Raw genomic sequence first — 6,725 nt, 5'->3', positions numbered from 1 at the left:
ATTGACTAGTAATTCGTAATTACTTATACCAAAACGGTTTATCAAATTATAAATTACAACGTCTTGTATTTATAATAAATTATTCATTCAATTTCAATTTCAATTGTTTCGTAAACAATAATTTAATCCAAGCAATAAAACAATTCAATTACTTAGACCATATCTATTATAATCGAATTACAATAAGATGTTAATTTTACTCACAAAATCATCCGTCAATTTTTAAGCAATTTAATTAATCCGTATCGGCATACGATTAATTAAATAATCAATTAAGAGTATTTCCCTATAGGTATGACCTAAGGGGATCAACTGATCACCACCGTCGCACGACAGTAATGTCAAACTCTAGTCAGCCAATCATTACTGATATGTGTGGACCAGTTGACAGTAAAATATTACATCCCACATGTATTCTTAAAATGAGATTTAAACATGTGATCATCATGATCAACAGTCGTGATCGCATTATTGTCGGAGGACACTTATTCCAACAGACTAAATCCTCAGAAATGTGCATTCGGGGTCACCTCCGGAAAACTCTTGGGACATGTCGTTAGCAAAAGAGGCATTGAGATTGACCCAACCAAAATCAAAGCCCTTCAGCAAATGCCTCGGCCTAGGAACGAGAAGGAGATTCGGGGATTTCTCGGTCAGGTCCAATACATCAGCCGCTTCATTGCCAAGCTCACTATAATTTGTGAACCAATATTCAAAAAGCTTCGCACCTCCGATCACACCGATTGGGACGACGACTGTCAGAAGGCCTTCGACAGGATAAAGGAAATCCTATCCAAACCTCCTGTCCTCATGCCACCTCAACCGGGGATTCCTTTATCCCTATACCTGACTGTTACCAACACAGCCATGGGAGCAATGTTAGCACAAACAGTCGGCAACGAAGAACGGGCCATCTACTACATCAGCAAAAAGTTCATTGAGTACGAGACGAGGTATACCCAACTGGAGAAGACATGCCTTGCCCTAGTATGGTCAACAAAGAAGCTGCGGCATTACATGCTCAGCTATACAGTCCACATCTACTCCAAGATGGACCCGGTTAAATACATCTTCGAAAAACCCGTACTAAACGGAAGGCTGTCTAGGTGGACACTCATGCTGTCCGAGTTTGATCTCAAGTTTGTACCCCTCAAGGTTATCAAGGGAAGAGCAGTCGCTGATTTCCTGGCAGAGAATCCCGTCAACGAAGACCCAACGACCGACACATGGTCACTTCCGGACGAAGACATCCTTTGTGCCGACTCCGACGCATGGGACATATAATTCGACGGTGCATCTAATCTGAGAGGCTTCGGGGTAGGAATCCTTCTAATATCACCAGAGGTAGAACATGTTCCGATCTCGGTCAAGCTAGACTTTGCCGTCACCAACAATGCCGCTGAATATGAAGCATGCCTCATCGGCCTACAAGCAGCCATCACACTTGGCATCAAGAGATTGAGGGTCCACGGCGATTCCTTACTCATCATCAATCAGGTGTTCGGATCGTGGAAAATCCGATCTGACAGCTTAGCTCCCTACCGAGCAAAGATCAATCAAGAGGCCGAGTTCTTCGACCAAGTCGACTACCTCCACTTGCCACGAGAGGAAAATCAATTTGCTGATGCCTTGGCAAAACGTGCCGCGCTCGTCAACATACCTGACGACATGACATCAATGCCCCTATGTGTCGAGAGAAGGAGCGAGCCAGCCCACATTTGTGCCATTATCAACGACGAGGAAAGCCATGATGAACCTTGGTACCAAGCCATCCTCAATTACAAAACCAAAAACGAATTCCCTCCCAACTCTGATCAAAGAGGACAAAGAGCCATCCGTTTTCTTGCATCACAATTCGTGATAAACCAAAATCAACTCTAAAAAAGAACACCCCAAGGAATTCTCCTCCTTTGCATTGACCATCACAAAGCCAAAAAAGTCATGGGAGAGGTTCACGACGGAGAATGTGGCCCTCACATGAGTGCAATGATGCTTACACGAAAAATCATGCGGCTAGGTTACTACTGGACCACCATGGAGGCCGATTGCCGTAGCTACGTCAAACATTGCCACAATTGCCAAATCTTCGCCAACATACAACACATACCACCATCCGTTTTATACACCATGACATCACCCTGGCCTTTCTCAACCTGGGGCATTGACATCATCGGGAAAGTCAACCCGATAGGCACCAAGGGGCATTGCTTTGTCCTCGTCGCCATCGACTACTTCACCAAATGGGTGGAAGCACAGTCATATGCAGTCTTGACCGCCAAACAAGTGGCCAAGTTCATTCAAAACAACATCATCTGCCGATATGGGGTACCCAATGAAATCATCAGCGATCAAGGCTCCCACTTCCGGGCGGAAACGCAAGCTTTGCTGGATAAATACAAGATCAAACGACATCGATCATCCCTTTACCGTCCCCAAACCAACGGATTGATGGAGGCAGCGAACAAAACTCTTGTCACCATTATCAAGAAAATGCAAGACAACTACCGCGATTGGCCGAGCAAACTCCCATTCGCACTCTGGGGATACCGAACCTCCATTCGAACACCGACAGGCGCCACACCCTTCTACCTAGCATACGGTATAGAGGCGGTTCAACCGGTAGAGTTAGAGGTCCCTTCTCTACGCATCCTACTGGAGAGTCAAGTCCCTGAGGCGGAATGGACCCGTCGAAGGTACGAGCAACTGACCCTTCTAGACGAACGAAGACTCAACGCCTTGCACAACGTCCAGCTATACCAACGACGTATACAACGGGCATTCAACAAGAAGGTTAAACCCAGGAACATCCAGGAGGGCGACTTGGTCCTCAAGTCAGTTCGAGCACCGCTACCCGTCGATCCGAGGGGAAAATTCAAACCTAACTTGGCCGGGCCGTACCTAGTCAAGAAAATACTTTCGGGGGCCGCAGTGAGACTGAGTGACCTAGATGGGGAGGACTTTACAAACCCGACCAACCTAGACCAACTCAAGAAATACTACCCTTGAACCATAACAACCAACGACCTAGCCTAGTTTTACAACTAGCAACGACCTCAACCCTTTTCAAGTCAAGTTCCTCAACGTGTTCTGATTTGAAATTGCATGTTTTATCGAGTCTAACCTACGACACCTTGCCCATTTCGAATGTCCTTTGATCTGTCAAAGGCAACGTCCATTTGCACTAAAACAAAACAACCCCCTGAACTACGAGCATGGTTTGATTTCACCTCTTCAGGTGAATACGTAGGCAGTCCCTCTTATGCCTGAGGGATACAACCACAAAACCCAATTCAAATTCACAAAACATTCCGAACTACGATCATGGTTTGATTTCACCTCTCCAGGTGAATACGTAGGCAGTCCTTTCTTACACAAGAAGGATACAACCATCCCCGCAATCAAAAACAACCATCCCCATACAAAAAATCCCCACATACAAAAAAAATAGGATTATTTCATGGTAATAATCTATCCTATACCCCATCTTCTCAAAGTAATCTATCCCCGTGTTTAACTGAAAATAATCTCATCTTTGACGTCATTTAACTTGTAGCAAACTGAGCCCATAATTGACCTGTTATTATAGGTTTCCTAACAGGTCATTGTTTTTTAATTTTTCTTTTTTCTTTTTCTGGTTCCTTCTTTATACTTTCTTCCTGTTCATTCTCATGAAATAACCAATCTTATAAACCTCCATAACCAATCTTATTGACCTCCATAATAGCCATCATCTTCATTGCTATCAATCTCTCTAGAATAATGATTCTACTACTTTAATCATCAACAAACACAAATAATCCCCCCAAAAGAAACCCAAATCGATTAAGAAACTCAAAGGTAGCAGACAAAAGATCGATTAATTTCAACACACCCAAATAATCCCCAAAAGAAGTACAAACTAAAAGGTAGTAGACAAAACAAATCGATTTAATCATCAACAACCTCAAATAATCAGACACCATCTTTAATCGATTCCAATCGATTTTTATTTTTCAACAAGCTCAATCGATTTTTCGGAGGGGCGAACCCAGAAATCGTTTGAGTGAACCCAGATTTTTGGGGGTTTAACAAACCCAGATCGATTGAAAACCTAACATTAAACCCAGAAACCCAGATTTTCTGGGGTTTAATTATCAACAAACCCAAATTAATTATGAGTGAACCCAGATTTTGGTGCCATTCCTGGTAAATTGAGTTTGTTGTTTAAGTTTTCGTTTTTTTGTCAAGCAAATGGTACTCTGGTTGACATGTCAATGGTTTATGCAACTAATTTATCCTTGTAGGTGTTGTTGTAAGTTTTCATAGCCATTGGTTGAATCACTTGAATGGTATTGATTGCATGGGCCAGAAATATTACAAAGGGGTAACTAGTTTGCTATCTTGGGAACTTTTAGATTGTGGTGGGTGGTAGAGTAAAATTAGGTGGATGAAATTGCAGAAGTATGAAGAAGTGTTGGCATTTTTTATTGATGAAGGAGATGAAGATGTTGACTGATGTTTTTGTTTCTCATTAAAATAAAAGAGTTCAAAAGGAAAGGTAACAAGTTTTACAGCCATTACAGGTATTCCTTCCAAAGGATCAATATAAGTTAAATGACGTCAAAAATGAGATTATTCTCAGTTAAATATAAGGATAGATTAATCTGAGAAGAAGGGGCATAAGATGGATTATTCCCATGAAATAACCCAAAAAAATATCCCAAAAAAAAAAGGAAAGGGGAAAAACATTCCCTTTCCCACAAAAATACAAAAATGAGCCTTTCTCCCTTTCCACAAAATACCACTTTTCCAAGTGCAAATGTTTAGGACGATTCAAATCGGATTGCCTTTACCAAATTGATGGAAGAAACAAGTGTTCACAATTTTCGACACGAGCAATCCTCTTATTTAATTAATAATGGGAGGGATTACAATTTCAACAATAAATAAAGCTCGACAAGTCTACAACTTGTCAAAGCTAAGGTGTCAACTAAAACACCTTACATAATAAAACTAGCACAAAACATACAATAACTAGCTAGTACAACATAATAAAAACTCACAACAATAATACAACATAATAATAAAGTGGGTAATGGAGGTCTTCACTCCTCCATTCTACCCTTGCCTTTTCCCTTGGGGCACATCTTCCCCTTGTTCTTCTTGTAGGCCCGCCTAGCATGGATTTCCTCCTCAGAACGGATCCTCAACGGATCTAAGACGATGACGGCCTCCGGTCTAGCACAAGACCCCATATTCGACCCAAGATGAGCCAATGCACGGCCCACCATATTCTTGGGGCCGGAACCTCTCCTCTTCGGTGGTCTCATCACATCAGGGGTAGCTCCATCAACATACTCCTCAACGAAGGCACGCTTGGCCTTGCCAACCTCTCGATACTTCAAGTCGACAACCTCGTCCTTACGAAACTTGGATCTCTCTTCCAAGGACGGAGCACGTGGCCACTTGATATAAGCGGGAGTCACCCATGTCGTGGCAACGGGGTTTGGTACCTCCCAAAGCGGCCGATTGGCCCACCATCTTTCGAAGACCTCCAGAAGCTCGGAGTTCCGGAAAACATTCTCTTGGACAAGAGTATTGTTGGGCCCAAAATTATCCTGCCTGACCTGACATAGGTCAGGCAACAGCCAAAGCCGAGTTTCAAGCAAAAGACATCTGATACCAGACATTGATCAAGTATAGACAGGCACCAAACAGGAGTTGATGAAAGACAGGCGAAAGATAACCAGTAGCCTGAAAGGGAAAAGCACCAGGCTATTGCAGGCGACAAACAGGCAGTTTATATATATTCCCTACAAAAAACGAAGACCAATTCAGAAAAGAAAAGATACAGGAAGCAGTCAAAGCAACGGCCAAATAAGATGGCAACCACCTCCGGGTAAATAAGGCACAAGCCCTATCTACCAGGAAACCCTAAACGAAAGAAGAGGAGGCTAGAAGAATAAGTATAAATAGAAGAGAAGATGAAATCAGAAGGATCATTCCACAGACCCTCATTCTTACTTACACTTTTGTATTCATAAGCAATATAATTTAGCCTGTTACGCCTGATATACGAATACTCTGTCAGGCTATCTAAAATCATAGTAACAATCACTCCTGGCTTGGTGCCCGTGGTTTTTTCCCTTATTCTCAGGGTTTTTCCACGTATAAAATCTTTGTGTCATTATTTATTAATTGTCATTTCACTTAACAATACTAGTCAGGCGAGTTGTTTCAGTTAGATCACCCTACTTATAAATCCCTGGCAGGATATCCTAGATCAGTGAAATCCCTGCCAAAACAATTGGCGCCCACCGTGGGGCATCTAGCTCAAAAATAATCAAAATCCATAGCTAAACACCACAAAAAACTAAGGAGAAATGGCAGGAGATAGCGTTGAACAACAACTGGCTGCCGCCAAACAACAATTGTTGGAAATGGAACAGTTGAAACAAAAAATGGCCCAGGCTGAAGCAGAAGTTGCAAAATTGAAAGAGTCAGAATCCAGCCTAAAACTAAAGCTGGGAGAGAAAGCTTCAGGATCAAAGTTGAAAGTTCAGCCTGACACACCATTCTCCTCAATTATCAGGAATATTGATTTCTCCAATATTGGCACTCCTACTCCACCAAAATCCAAGACAGGAGAAGAAACAGACTCAGGAGAACTCCAAAACGAAGAAACCTCTCCAGATCAAACTAATACGGCCATTATGATGGCTATGCTCCAGGAAATCCAAAAACTC

The sequence above is a fragment of the Silene latifolia genome, chromosome 2 (genome assembly GCF_048544455.1).
Source record: "Silene latifolia isolate original U9 population chromosome 2, ASM4854445v1, whole genome shotgun sequence".
NCBI lineage: Eukaryota > Viridiplantae > Streptophyta > Magnoliopsida > Caryophyllales > Caryophyllaceae > Silene > Silene latifolia.
The sequence above is the reverse complement of the archived record's forward strand: the minus strand, read 5'-3'. Positions refer to the sequence as shown.